The sequence below is a fragment of the Polypterus senegalus genome, chromosome 7 (genome assembly GCF_016835505.1).
Source record: "Polypterus senegalus isolate Bchr_013 chromosome 7, ASM1683550v1, whole genome shotgun sequence".
NCBI lineage: Eukaryota > Metazoa > Chordata > Cladistia > Polypteriformes > Polypteridae > Polypterus > Polypterus senegalus.
The window spans coordinates 84,282,303-84,297,084 of record NC_053160.1 but is presented as its reverse complement, the minus strand read 5'-3'; the positions used below and the strand labels follow the sequence as shown (position 1 = coordinate 84,297,084).

General features: G+C 33.6%; 1 long non-coding RNA gene across 1 annotated transcript in view; it reads right to left on the bottom strand.

Annotated features, from left to right (window-relative positions):
* LOC120532690 overlaps positions 1-14,782 on the bottom strand; it is a 38,488-nt gene that overhangs the window by 8,099 nt on the left and 15,607 nt on the right. The window contains exon 3 of the long non-coding RNA XR_005634342.1: positions 13,561-13,742. This is a non-coding gene — a long non-coding RNA (uncharacterized LOC120532690). The remainder of the gene's footprint in view (positions 1-13,560; positions 13,743-14,782) is intronic.

Here is a 14,782-nt window from a genome sequence, read left to right as displayed (position 1 = left end):
TAAAATTCATGGCAATTAAACTTCTACTAATAACCATATCCAGAACATTTCCAAGCGTCCCTATTAGGAAATATCGTTCATCTTTCTCTGTCAGATTATTTGGGGTGTTTGCCACCAACAAAAACTCTGTTAATAGTATACAATCAAGTTTGTGCTCTTCTGCAAAATTATTAACAATAAAAGTTTTGTTAAAAAAAAAGTTCCAATAATACATTTGCCATTGTGGGTTCAATGTGAATGTAACTTGGGGTTCATCAAAAAACAATGAGTAAAAAGGTGTGCAGAATAAACCAGTACAGAATATGTCCAGAAATAACCTTTTAAATTGGAGGAATATTTCAACTGATGTCATTTCCTACACTGTCAGAGCTCTAAAGTCAGATTTGATAGATAAGACCTTTTTTGCCAGAATGTATTCCATTTACTGTACATAGTAGAAGATTGGTGTTAGGCAAAATGTGTAACAATTATGATTAACATTTTAGTATATTCTTTGTAAAACAAAGTAGGCAAATTGTTCAGGGAAAGCATGTGACTGAAAGTTTGACAGCCTCTTATTTGGTCAGGATATATACAAAAATGGTGACATTCTTTTTCTGTATTTTATCTTTTTTCAGTTTGTTATATAACTCCGGGATAATACTTTTCAAAATGTCAGCTCTTCAAAGTTTTTTTAATCATTACAGCCAACATATATATACTTATAAAAAATAAACTACCCACTTGTGTATCACTATCCTTTATCTGAGAAGCAAGAACTATACACTGAATGACCACTCATTATTGCATGACAGTCCAATGCTACTAATGATGAAAGGCCCAATTATCAGCACTTCTTCAGGGTCATATGAAGAACTGTCAAAAACGAACAGGATCATGAATCTGTCGCAGATGGTTCTTGCCATGGAATGTAAAGACTGCTGTTGCTTATTCTGCCTTAAGTGACTGTACCTGTCTCCTATTACTATTGTGCGGTGAGGAACAGAATGCTGAATACATGTCAAAATATGCTCTCAAAGTTCACAAAAGTCATCACAGAAATGTGCAATACATATAACTAAAAATAGATTTTACATTGTCCATTTTGTGGCAAGGACTGAATCGTATGCAGGTAAAAAAGAAAAAAGTCCACATTTGATTTATATTGTTAAAGTGAGTCAAATTTAAATATTTTCAATTCAACTCAAATTCAGCCATTTAAATTTAGATACTGTCAATAGTCTGCTGTCACTTTTAAAGATTTACAAAGGCAGCATCTTACATGCAGTTCTTACCTAAACTATCCTGAGGATTATCAAGCAATGATTAACTGTTTTCCATTTAAATAATTTTTATCAGTGCCAAATTACGAATGTATTTTAAGCACAAAAATCCACAATATTTTGATTTAAGTTTTATCTACTTGTTATGAATCTCCATTTCAGCACGTGTAAGTATGGTTTTTCCATCTTTGGAAAAGTTTAACTTATTTTTCTCATTTTATATTTTTAGTAGTTATGGTGGTGACATCAGCACACTGCAATTGTGTAAGGATTTTGTTGTCTGTTGCTTATGGTGCAGGTTCAGGGGCCCAGCCATTTTGCTCTTTGTAATTCATGTAAAAGAGTGATGATGCGACACACTTTGTTATCATGCTCTAACTAGGTAAGAAGGTGGCACCCAAAAGTGTGTTATAATGGAAACACATAAATATGACCAAGTGCCTTCTGGAGAAGTTGGTGGACTGGTAGCTATAATGACTAATAAAAATAGAAGATGGACACACTGGTTAACGAGCAAGTAGACAAACAAAAACAAATATGCATATTTATATTTATACATATTAAGTATTGGAAACCTAAAGATTTGTAAATGTATTTTTAATAAATAATTCTTGTCACAAAAAATATACAATTATTCCTATTCCATAATACCTAAATATTTAGTTTTTTATGATACATTTGGATTCTGCAATACTATACATTAGTAATCCATTATAAACAGCTATTGGCAATCTATAAATAACTTATGAATTATATAATTATCAATGATATTAATAATTATAAATAAGCCATTGTCATTGTTAGTTTGCAAAATTTTCTGTCAAGTTAAAAAACTTATGTTTTATAATTTGTATTATACCTCAAAATATTAAATATAATTTTTTTTATTTTATGCTAAGTAAACTCTTCAATATTACTGTATGTAAAATAAATTAATGAAATAATGCAGGTAAATCAGGCATTCTATTTCATGCTTTTTGCAAATTAATATGTATTTTTTTTCAGAAGAATTGGTCGTCAAAAAATTAGTAATTCAATAAAATTGTATTGCCCCAAGAAGGAAATTTGGTTTGTCAGCAAAATATACTGGGAGACCAGGGCCCTCATGTATAAACGGTGCATATGCACAAAAATGTTGAATAATCCTGTTTCCATGCTCACTACAAGATGTATATAAACTATACTTGGCATAAAGCCACGCACATACTCATGCCAGCCTTACCCTGTGCATATGCAAGTTTCCACTCGGTTTTGCAAGCTGGCAGCACCCAGCATCAAAGCAATGCTACTGTTCCTGTGTGGTTTCCTATTCGTTTTTAGATTCACATCCCTGACACGGCTTTATCAAATACACTGAAATTAACTGCATATTATTTATAAACTTAAGGCATCTGATTGTAATCAACTTGTAACAATATAATGGTCTATGGAATGGCCAAACTATTCCAAATACTATAGCTGCTTTAGCATTGTTACTATCAGTGCACCAGTATTTTAACCCATTGTATCTGAGTGTGAAATCACAGGTGTACAGTAGCTGATCGGAAATTCTACAGTGGGCTGTGTCGAGAGCGCAGAAAATATTTGGAATACAGCATCTAACCCAGGAGCTCAGTGATGCCCTAGTCCATATCTTGGAGGAGATCCCCCAGGACACCATCCGTCGTCTTATTAGGAGCATGCTCCGATGTTGTCAGGCATGCATACAAGCACGTGGGGGCCGTACAAACTACTGAGCATGATTTTGAGTTGCTGTAAAGAAATTTCAACAAAATGGACTAGCCTGCCGTATCACTTTTTCACTTTGATTTCCGGGATGTCTTTGAATTCATCCCTATGTGGGTAGATAATTTTCATTTCCGAGAAACGATGTGGCATCCTTTCGTTCCTAACGCATTACCCAGTCCATATCAGTATAGATATACAGCATGATTTTTTTCCCATTGAGGTCTGTTTTCAAAGTGTTCCTTTAATTTTATGAGCAGTTTATATAATTATAATGGCAAAAATGAAAAGTATGAAAAAATTGCAATACAAATTATTCAAAATTGTAACACTATGAGTTAGCAGCATGGACTCGTGTGCCACTCCTGCTGCCAGCATGACAGCATTTCAGATGCTTAAAATATATTTTTCTTCATTAATTATCTTATATCTAAAACACCCACATTTCTCACTGCATTTGAAAAGATAGATATTATGAGAATAGGCAAAATTCTTCATCTAAAATCAGCTAGTAACTGTGTCTTCCTTGCCTTTTATATATACTATCTCCACACTTAATTCTTTTAAAATAGAATCTTTTCTTTCTACTATACTGATGGTGAAATTGCTATGCCATTTATTAAATCTTCTGTCAAAATGCTTCTATATACATTTGCAAGCTCTGACCAGAATCTCAATAACTTTTTGTGACTTATTGGATCTTGAGCTTGAATGATCTTGTAATCTACCTTATCAAGTGTTGTTTTGGATTGTGTTATTGTTTTTTCATAAACCACTTTGCGATTTTGCTCACTGTGAAAGTGACTAAATCACATAACATTTGATTGAATGGCAATGGCTTTGAAAGTAATTTAAAGCCACAGCAGTTAATTTTCATTTTCATTTTTCACACTTATAAAATGGAGAAGAGCAACTTATAAGAAATCCTATTATCAAATGAAATGTAATATGAGGATAAAATCCTTCTCCAGGCAGATATAAGCTTTAATGATAACAGAAAGTTTATCATCATTTAAAATACTTTACTCTGAGTTGTAAAAGGCAAACTTTAAAGAATTTGCAGAGCAAAAAGTGTCCCTATAGATTTTGGGAAGTAGTAATGGGAGTATTGGGATGTGCCAAAGTTGAAAAGGGTTTCAAGTTCATTAAACCTTTTATTAGCATTTTTTTTTCTTACTTCTTATTATAAATACATTTTATTGATGGAAGTCTACAGTATATAGTACTTATGTTGCATTCTTGTTGCTTAAAAGATGCTTTGACTTTGGCTTAATTTTCATGTCTTTGTCATGTTTTTATCAATCTAACTAACAAATTATTATTTATATTCTTCTTCTCAGTCAATAATTGGATGATTAATGCAGCATTAACTATAGGATTTGATTTATTCTGTTTATCTGCATTTTAGTCCTGAAGGCATAGTCCTTTGTTAAGACTGGAGCCTGAAACAATTTAAATTTAAATCTATACTCAAAATAAAGAAAGCAACAACAATTGTAGCATTATGGTGGATTGAGAGACATTTCTTTAAAAGAATAAACACAATTGACAAGAAATATTGACTGACGGGCCATGAAGCCTGAGCAGATATGGATATTTTTTATCATTTCAGTACAAATGACATGATTGCAAGATACTGAATATAAAAGAATAAAGTAGGTTTTTTTTTTATTCTAAACATTGAAACATTACGTTATAATCCTTTGTTGTTCTATGGATGCACAAAACACTCCTACAAATCTGATGATTGTTCTGCCCTTGAATAACTGCATAGTTATACAAATGGAGGCTTTCAAAGAAGACAAATAAAACACAAAAGTTACAACAATATGACAAAATAACTAATTCCCACTCTATACATAAAGCATTCTAAACTGCCAAAATTGCTTTGGTAGCATTTACTTGTAATTTTTGTTGTTTAAAATGGCAACCAGGGTAAAACAGTACAAACAATAACAACAGCAAATCACCTGCATTATAATGAATAAAAACCTTAACTGTACAATGCTCTGTGGCTTTTATCTGCCCGTTATCTTCATATATGCTATTAAATTTATTAAAATATCCTTTTTTCCATTGATGAAAGTGTCTTAAGAGCATTTAATAAACTGTGGAAAAATTATTTTTCATTTATTGTATTAAACAAAAAAAAAGCCTGGTTTGTTTTTTAATTCTATTCACTTTAATATTTAAAATCAGATTTAATAACATAGCCTTGACTTTTTCTCTTAATTCATAGTTGAACTCCCTCAGTGACTGCTGTGCTGTTTAATTTATTTTGAGATATTTAAAAGCAGCTCCCCTGGGGTGTGATCTGCTAATTGGAATTATGATAGATACAAGTAAAATTATATTATGTAGGTTTAACTCCATGTGTTTCTCTTTTATTTATTTATTTCTATTTTGCAGTTGACTTCATTATACAGTTTAATTAATTAATTAATTTATTTTTTTATAATGAGAGACGTGGTTGTTCAGTAGGTAGCTCTGATGTGTCCCATCTTCAGAAATCCAGGCACATGTCACTGCCTGCAAGCTATTTGAGTCACATTTGTATGTTCTTCTCATGTCTGTCTGGATCTTCTTCTCCAGCTTAATCCTACTTTAGACTGATTTAAATAAATGGCAGATAAAGTTAGAAATTTAATCGATAATTAAGGATTGTACATTTCTAATTTATCTTCTCTAAGAGCACTTTGCACTTCATGTTTAGCATAAAAGTGTGTTTGTTATGGAGGTGTTGAATAATTAGACTCAACGTGACCTCACTGATTGTTTAGTTGAAGAACTTTGTGCAGTATGCGATCACCACAATTTGCCCTATAAGAACAGTCCGAAAGAAATGATGTCCAAAATAATTATTTATTGAAATAGAAGTCCATGCCACTCAGGAAGTTATATACATCAATGCTAGTATATATATACACAGACATTACTTTTACACAATAATGAAGCTGTATTATACAGACATACAGTGGAACCTTGGGATACGAACGTCTAGGACCACGTACAAATCGGGGTACAACCAAAAAGTTCACCGATGATTTCTGCACGTGTTCAGTCTCTCCCTGTGCATTCCCTGTGCAGTGAGTGAGCGAGCGAGCAAGCGAGAGAGAGAGTGAGTGAGAGAGAGAGCGCGAGAGAGAGAGAGTGCAATAAGTCAGTTAAAGAAGACAGTAAGGCCGAGAAGGCAGTTAAAGAATGCAACGGGCTTATTTTTAAAGAGACTGCTTCGAGCATTGTTTTAATCTCGTTGTATTTAATGAAGACTTTTTTCTATTGGATTTTAACCTCCACTTCACTTGTGTTTTTATGGGATCATTTATTTATTGAAGGATTCTGAAAGCACTGCACTTTAATTTGGACTTTGTTTTTGATTGTTGTTTTGTTGATTTTAATAAAAGCACTTGGCACTTTTTGCACCATCCGATTGCTTCATTGTAGTGCCTCACTGTCGTGCTCATCTGTAGCATTACTGACGGTGACGGGTTTAAGGGTTCCCGGAAGCGAGATGGGAGCATGCAGTGAACCTGCATCTTCACAGACTTTACCACAAAACTGTAATCTCCTCTCCACCCAGTTCCTCCTCACTTCCTTCATGCTAGAACTTGACTTATGCAAGGTTAGTTTTGTTGGTTGTTTATGGTTAGTTTTTGTATAAATTACGGATTTTCAAACGTTCATTTTTTTCCCTGTACTTAAAACTCATTAAAAAAGTGTTTACAGAGAGCGGTTCGTAAGGCTGTAGCGTGAACTCTTGCAGTTAGTTTTCTCTGTTCAAGGTTTTCTCAGTGTTATTCAATGTTTTCACATTTAGTTTACTATTACACTGTGCATTCTATGGTAAAATTAACTATTTTTGTCCTTAAAAATCTTTAAAAAAATATATACTGTATTTACATACAGCTTGTGCGGTCCGGAATGGATTAATTGTATTTACATACAATCCTATGGGGGAAAATTACTTCGGGTCACGACCAAAACTGGGTTGTGACCCGAGGTTACACTGTAATGCACATTTCGTAAAGATGCACAATGATTACGTTTCAGAGATGTTTCTCGATGTGAAGAAGATATGAAGCCTGCTGCAGACGAGAAGTTGTTTGAGAAGTCTATCAGAACGGTTAACTATATAAAACTTATTAAGAGATGCAATGAGTTGACCGTTTCTCTGGACCTGGCTGATACAACAACTCTTGGGCTGATATCAACTTTAGTTGGGATGGCAAAAGTGCTTGGGCCGGTCTCTGTATACAACTTTGACAGATTATATTAGAAGATAATTGGCTGCTCTGTGAGTAGCAAACCTGTAGAGGACACTCAGGGTTGAAACCAGAAAATAACTGCAGCTAAATAGCAGATATTTTATAAAGAGTTATAGAAATAAATATTGTTGTTGTTGACAATGTTAAATATGAAGAATGAGTCTGTTATAATGTTTCCATCTTTAAACAAAGAAGTTGTTGCATTTAAATTGCTTGTGATAACTCAAATGAGCAGTAGACAAGCCTAGTAAATGAGTTCATGCCATGTACCAAGTTGTCTAACCATTGCAGAGATAAAGAGAGCTAAAGGACCTTGTTCCTTTAAGAACAAGTGGTTGCATATAATTTTATTACTTGGCAGTTACATTAATTAAAAGCTCCACAATGTGTATTAATAAAAAAGCTATATTAACAAAAATTTAAAAAATTAAATTACAAGTCCTTCTTGTTGATAACTAGTAATGCAGAAACCCCTCTAAGTTTGCTTTGCCTCAAGTTTGGTGAAATTGCAAAAACCTCACAGATAGTCTTTTAAGTGTCCCTTACAGCTAGAGAAACATCTGCCAACTATGTGACCTGAGCTGTAAAACAGTAGTGCTAAACACTGTTGCAATGTGCGTTCGTGAAACAAAGTTATTAGAATTAAATATCAGAACAGAAAAGATAGGGAGCATAAATTTAGTAAGGGTTGCACCCCACAGAGTCAATCAGGCACTCACATCTCTTCAACTGAAAAGTACAGTTTGATTTTTCCTCCATAACGCTTTTGCTCGTTCACTATAGTTCCTTCCAAATAAGAGCAGCACTAAACCACATAGATGCTTCACTTCTTTCTGTTTGCACCAACTGTATAGCACTCTGGATAATATTAAACTAATAAGTCTTGTATATTACATAAATGTCACATACAAAAATACACTGACACATTTCCAATTTACTTCTGCATGCTTGATTTGTGTTTAAATGTATATCCAAACTTTTTAAAAATTTTTAGCCCACTACATCTGCACTATATACTTAAAAGGCTGTCTCATCCAACATTGGCTGCTACAGCTCTGTGATGCTACACTGGCCTTGCAAAGCATCATGGGGCAATGATGGAAAAAAAAGTTTATCTAAGCTGGACACACAATGAATTTCAAGGAAAATTCTTGGTGAACAAGGTCACTGGTTAACATAGCACATTTTCTTCGAAAACACTTTGGAGAATTTCACCACTCAACACTATTGATGATATTTTAAATGATAGCTTATGGAAGGTTAGAATTGAATCTGTTAGCTTAGAAAGTAAATACAAAATTAACTGTGTCACCAGATGTAATTCAAAAGGAAAACGAAAGGAGCTGATGCGGTGATAACACCTGTCATTTTGAAAACCCGAGTTGTTCACAAGGATGGAATGATTTTCTGAAATGAAAGTTGGCATTAGTAAGAGTCAGAAGCACGGCCCCAAGAAAGAAGAAATGTACAGATCAGCAAATTGTCTTTTGACCCAGGTTAGTCCCAGCTGGGCTTTTGAGAAATTTCCACAATATTGAGAATTAGGAAACATAAGCTGTTGGCACCATTGCAACCAATGGAATAGTTCATCACTAAAACTCTGTATTTTTATATGAGGCAGACTAATCTTTATTCTGTCAAGAAACCGAGTACTTTTTTTTTATCTTCTACTGCTTACTCTGTTTTCATTCTGCTGGTTTGTTTAATATCTGCTTCTTCCAGATTACCTGGAATCAAACACGGTGGCCACCCTATTGACTAAGGACATTAAAACGCTTTATTCATTATCAGTTTTCTTTTAGCAGTCTATAAACCAATGTAAAATACAAGAAAATAAATTTTAATGAAAACATTTATTGATTAGCACATACTGTAAATATTAATAAATTTAAATGTGCTAAATCTTGTTTCAGCAGGGTATGATATCAGCATTGAGTCAGCAGCATTGCAAGATAGCTTTCCAACATTAAAGTCAGCAGCTTTAGTGTCAGCTATAGAAAAGACAAGCCTGTCACAGTCCCACAGTCTCTATTCTATTTTTAAACCTGATGCAGCCACAGGTATAGGGCAGCTGGTATGTTATTTATTTCTCCTTCTCACACAATATTCTATATGCATGTAAAACAGAGTTATAAATAAACTGAGCATTTAAATACTGTATAACAAAAATGAAAACAATGACAGTTAAAATGGGTGTGTAGATGTTGGTAAAAATATCTAGAATTGTCAGCAATTTGGAGTTCAGTGTATCCATTAGAAACAGGATACTCATGGAAATAATGGATCAGACTCACTGGAGAAGAAGTAGACTACAGTGGGGCTACGAAGCTCATATATGACAAGTAATGGATAAACATCCAAAACAGAAGTGTGATTATCTTCTCATATTGTACAGCTGTAGTCCTGCCCATATGGAAAAGGTGGTCCACACAGAAACCTTTATGAATGGCTTGGTGAGGGATAAATAATTGAATTAATTATAAAAATACATTTCTTTTGCAGTGAAACACAAGTTGATAAGGAGCTGAGAAACTTACACACAGACATCTGTGGTAGGCCACAGCTTTATACTAAATATTTTTAAAATGTAATCATAGCCTACTGTTTTGTATTTGATTTTAGGGGATTTTCAATTCATTTCAATTAACTTGCTATTATTTTGGCAAGGCAAGTATTTTTTCAGGTATTATCATTTCACACTAAATAACAGACGATAGTTTAATTGGCAGTTAGACAACAGCACTGAGTACAAGAGGACAAACAATTAAAATGAAAATGGGTTAATAAAGAAAAAAACAGAAGGATTTCGATGAATGTAGAATTTCAAACTCATTTTCAGCCAAATAATAACACAAAGCTAAAATACTACTATTTGTCGGGGTATTCCCTATTCTCTTTACAAAGAAAAAACTCAGGCTTACTTGAAAATTCAAAGGGGAATGGGTACTGTATAAGATTATGAATGGCGTTACAGTTATATTTATACTGTGAATAGATGCTTATAATGTTTAAATATTATGACTGCATAAGTAACATCCTGGTGAGCGCACTGGCCTTTACAATCCATTGCCAGCTTGCTGAATGTGTATGGAATGTCAAATCAATAAACAGGATGTGACTGTGAATTTTTGGTAACAAACTCCTGATGCTCACCTAAGAGATGGTTATACTGGCTGCACTTGATCAGTTTCATTATGCCAAAGCCAGAAAAGCTGATATAAAGGTCATCAACATAAAAAAGACAAATCTCTGGCTCTGCTTCAGAATTTATGAAATTTCGCTTTTATGTTGTTGTGAGCTCTGGATTTGTGCCATGTTGATCACAAGCAGAAGTCTCTTGGGTATAATGGAAAACAAATATTTCTCAAACAGTCATACTCTTGTTGAAGTCATTAAAATGCCTGTGGAAGAATTCAGCTAATTTAGTTTCTCAAAAATGTACACCTGACCTGTCTTCTGTACCATGAAGTGTTGGAAAAAGTAGCTTACTGCACATTTGTGGTACAATTATTTCATATCTTCTGCAGTTTTGTATTTCACTGGACACCTCCATCTTTGAAATCTTTGATTGTGTGTGAGTTTTTGATTATTGTGTTTTTCATTTAAGATCCTTAGGGCTACTCTTTTTTGACTGTGAATTAGGACTATTATTTGGCTTTCATTGGGCAAAATTTTGAAAATGGATTGCGACAAATTACACAATGTTTCTTCTCTTTGTCGCTCTCATTTCAACATGGTCAAAACTTAAAGAGTCAGAATAGGATGACAGCATTATCTTTCTTGTATTTACGATTAAATAATAGTTAATGTTTCTTATTGCCTTTGCACGTCTCTGCTTTCAACTGCATTTCCTAACTGTTAAGCCCTTTTCGAAGATTTGAATTTTTTTGACGCCTCCTCAACATATACTGTCCCTCCTGCTTCTTGATTCATCCCCAGATCCCACAAGTTTACCACCCACATCAGAATATAAGTCATAACTACAAATAAGAGAGTCCTGGGTAAAACACAGATTTTGGAGGAACTCCATTGAAGATGTCATTTCATGTGAAGCTATGCGTTTTGTTTATTTGTTAGGAACTGAGTTAATGTCAGTATTTAAGTTTGGCTGTCTAAGTCAGCCAGTCCTTTTTATGGTGTTCAGTCTTCATCCTCTCCTGTGCCATTTAGATATATTGTCATGCCAAGTCATTTAAAATGTCTTCTTCATCACTTGTAAATATGATGGGGTTAATATTATTATTTACAGAAAGTCAGGAATTTTTCTTATATCTCCAAAAAACTGTGAAAAAAATAATTAATGTCTATTTTCTGGTATATTTTGATTTCTTATAAGGATCATGTGCAACCTATAAGTTATTATTCTCTAATCATGTTGTCATTAAAAACAATTCCAATTAATCCAAATGCTGCATGTTACAGCTGCTCAGTCAAATACATTATTACCAGACACTTGATTAAACAGAATGACGCAGGATTTCATTCTTAGCTGTCATTGACAGAATAAACATTCACATGCCAAAGTGCTAAATAAATTCTAGTTCAAACTCAAGACTATCATGCATTACACAGTACAATGAAATTCTCACTTGCATCTTACCAACATCAGACCTAAAAAGAATGAATGAAACAGAGGTATATTTGCAATATATACAATATACACACAACAGCATGTATTTGTCGATATTAGCGGCTTAAAAAATAACAATAAAAAACTCACTTAAAACTTGCTACTTGTGCACATTCTAATTGTCCTGTAGTATTTTCCAGAAAGGTGGAGGACAGTTGAGTTCTTTAATGATAGAGTTTGCCTTTCAAAGGCAGTGTGTGTGTCATATATGTTTCAAACAAATAAAACTGCTGTGTACCAGTAGAATTCTTGACCAGTAGTGGCACACTGCACGATAATGTGCAGTGAACACACTTGACCAGAGCATTCCTAATTTTCATCCTCTTTCTCTGTCTCTGTTTAGCATTCGTTTGCTCAGAGGTTGATACGCTTGCTGCTTCCTGAGCAGCTCTTCTTTTTTCCACCTTAGTGGCCCACTTCTTCTCTTCTTTCATCAGCATCTTTTTGCGTTAAAACTGATTAAGTCAGTGTTTGTGTTGCAATTACTTAGTACGTTTTCTTTAATTTTTCACTTAAGCTGGCACTTAAGTCTTCAATCTGCCTCAAGAATGATTTAAGATATGAAGAGGTAGGGGAAGTTATGGCGAAGGTGGTAGGGATGAGAATGGTGCCCGTACATATGCACCGCATGGCCCCCCTGCTGGCTGCTGCTGAGAGTTTATTTTACAGTAAAATAAAATAAAAATGAAAAGAGGAGTAACCATGAAGGTCAATCATCACCCCGAAAGCAGATAGTAGACGTCACGTAGTATATGTGTACCAAATTTCAGGTCAAACGGTTTGTGAGCTACAGGTGATTTAAAATCCCAGACAGACAAACGGACAGCCATGGTTCCGTATTTTATATATAAAGATCAACTTCATCACCTCCTACAGTGGCCATTGGACATTAGATGAAAAAGAATCATTCAAATAACTAATGTTTTAACCTGGTAACTTTAAGCGTTCTGTGTTTAACAACATGGCATCAAGCCTTAAGATACTGTACACCTCTCTGCAGAAATGGAAACATATTAAGTGAAATGAATAAGTATATATTTAAAAAAACATAAAAGAAATGTAAAAAAAATATACTCAAATATACTTTTTTAACTTAACATTTATTCTCTTTTTATATATTTTTTTAAATAATGTACTTATTTATATTATTGCTTTAATATGCCACCATCAATCCTTTTAATGGTGTTAAAAAATTAAGAAGTTACTTTTACCAAAGAGAAGTAGGAGTCGTATTATGAATCAGTGTGCTACACCACTAAAGGAGATTAAGAAGAATTATTTAGTGGTTCAAGAACCTAGAGACTTAAAATGAATGCAGTGACCTTCATAGAGTTTAGATCTGAATCCAGTCAGAGCTATATACGAATACACACACTCAGATAAGGCTGCATAAAATATAGAAATATAGACAAAAATACTAACTAAACCTTTGATGGAAAGTGGTATAAAAAATATTGGTAAGAGATTAATGATAAACTAGTTTCATCATTACATTTATTTTAAATATTCAATTAAATAATAAATAGTTTATTAGCAATAGGTAGTTTATTATATCTATACTGTATAAAAAAGAAAAAGATAATTAAATAACAGATTTTGAAATATTGAGCACCAACATATTTAATTCAAAGGAAATTAACTGAAAAGAAAAATCACAGACGTCTGGCACCCTCAGTACCTTTCTGTATGTCAAGCTTGATCTCTTCCAGAACTCCATCTTCATTGGTGTTGGGGTTGGTAATGAACAGCAAGTTCTGACGTCTTTATTCTTTAGATTGTCTGCGCTGTAGAAGAGGTAGGACCTCCAGGTTAAAGCCCAGGAAGTGATGTCAATGCTCGTTGTGGGGCTTGTCTTCTGGTCTGCGAATGAAAAAAGTGAGGACATCAGCAACTGTGCTTCCCCCTGTGCTGGTGCCTTTATGCTTACTTTAGTAGCGCCATGCTGATGTTTCCAAAGCATATGTGTGTGACAAAACTAATACAGAAGCACAGAATTTTCATAATGATAAATTTTATTAATGGAAACTGTAGTAATAAAATTTAATAAAGTTTGAAAAATATATAAAAAAATAAAAACTTTAATTGAGGCCTCTTTTACCATTTGGTTTTAGCAAGTTAAATTTGTATGGGTGTTTTTTTTATTTTATTGTAATCTAACTTTACAGATTACATTATACACAACACTTCCACTAGTTGAGATGAATTACTTTTTATTTCCTACCCTTATACAAGGTAGTGCATGAAAAGTAAGCCCTGCACATGATAAAGAGCCTCAAATGTAGTGAGGTTAAGCTATTATTCGTCTCTGTGTACAAAGGATTTGTGAAACAGTGTCATGTTGCAAGAGCTCCTGTGAAACAAGTGATTCTGCAATTGGTAAAAATGTGGCATACCTCTAGTGCTGTGAGCACTGCAATGAAATCAAGAGTGTTTGTGAGTTAACAATTAAAAAAAAAACGTGTATGGAATTGCTATTGCACTATCTAAATATATTAGGATTCTGAATACTTTTTCAAGGTACTGTGTTTAGTCTTTTTAAAAGCAATAAGAAATTCAGATTCATTTTGTTTCATTAACTTTCCTGAACATTGAGTGCTATAAATAATTATGAAATTTATTACCTTGAAATTTTGTTTAATTTTAATCACTATTACTGAAAGTATTTTAATTGTGCTCACTCGTTATATGTTGCCTTAAAAATAACAGCCTTGGTGCCACCTTCTACATGTATAATTTCATCCAGAATGACTATACGATTACCACCAGCAACATACCAGCAATGCTATTTTGCAGTCTTGCACCACTGTTGAATTAATGGAAAAGTTAGAGAAATATTTTACTTTAACACATGCAGTAATCATGTAATATTCAGATCGCTAAGAAACAGAGTGCCTGCCTCA